This window comes from Arachis hypogaea, chromosome 20, assembly GCF_003086295.3.
Source record: "Arachis hypogaea cultivar Tifrunner chromosome 20, arahy.Tifrunner.gnm2.J5K5, whole genome shotgun sequence".
Lineage (NCBI taxonomy): Eukaryota > Viridiplantae > Streptophyta > Magnoliopsida > Fabales > Fabaceae > Arachis > Arachis hypogaea.
In genome coordinates, this window is record NC_092055.1 from 130,414,211 (window position 1) to 130,415,260 (window position 1,050).

Below are 1,050 nucleotides of genomic sequence, written 5' to 3' on the forward strand. Positions count from 1 at the left end.
TTGGCTATTTTTATGAAAAAATATCCATAAAATTCATTTTTTTGTCTGTTTAAGCCTATTTACTCCTAAAATATTATCAATAAAAGTTTTCTTGAATAACAAAAAAAATAATAACACAAGATTTAAGTTTAATTATTCTAAATTGAAGTATAACATAAAAAATAAAAAATAAGATATCATAAAATTCATAAAACAACACACTAAAATTCGTATCACATTAGGATTTACTTTTTTAAACTATGCTATTTATATGAGACGTGCGAATATGCGGATTTGCAAATTGAATCTGCGGATATCACTACTAAATCCGTAATCCGATTCTACTATAATGCGGATCGGATAATATTCACAAAATTTGGATCGCTCGGATGCGGATAATTATCGCGGATATGCGAATATTATTCGATCCATGTGCAGTCCTAACTAGTAGGATTATAATAAATAAATCACCAATATATTTATTTAAACTTCATTTTTGTTGTACTGACACCGATTATTAATGCTAATAATAATTATTCCAGTTTTAAAAACATTCGTTGACGTTAAATTTTTTCGTGTTATTATTATTATTTTTGGCGGCTATAGCGTTTTCTCCATTTCTTGTAATTTTTTATTCAGACTGGCTTGTCCAAAAGATATATTATTTTAAGAATAAGTCAGCAATAATTTTTTTTCACTAGAAGTGTTAGGTTCCTACCATTCTTCTTAAATTGTTATATCTTATATATTATACAAGATTAATGACTAAAATGATAGTATCGATATATGATTTTAATTTTTTTAAATTTAAATTAATAAGACAAAATATATAAATAATTATATTTTAATAAATCTTTCCTACAAAAAATTATTAAATTTGTGTATTTTTTACTTTTTTTAATTATGTTACACTAATATTTTTTTTGGAGGAGGTCGATTATATAAGATCTAACATTCTATTATAAAATTATTTTTTTAAAATTTAAGTTGATATCTAAAATAAAACATATAAATAATTATATTTCTAATAATCTTAAAATCATAACATTGCTTTCAAATTATAATTCAGTT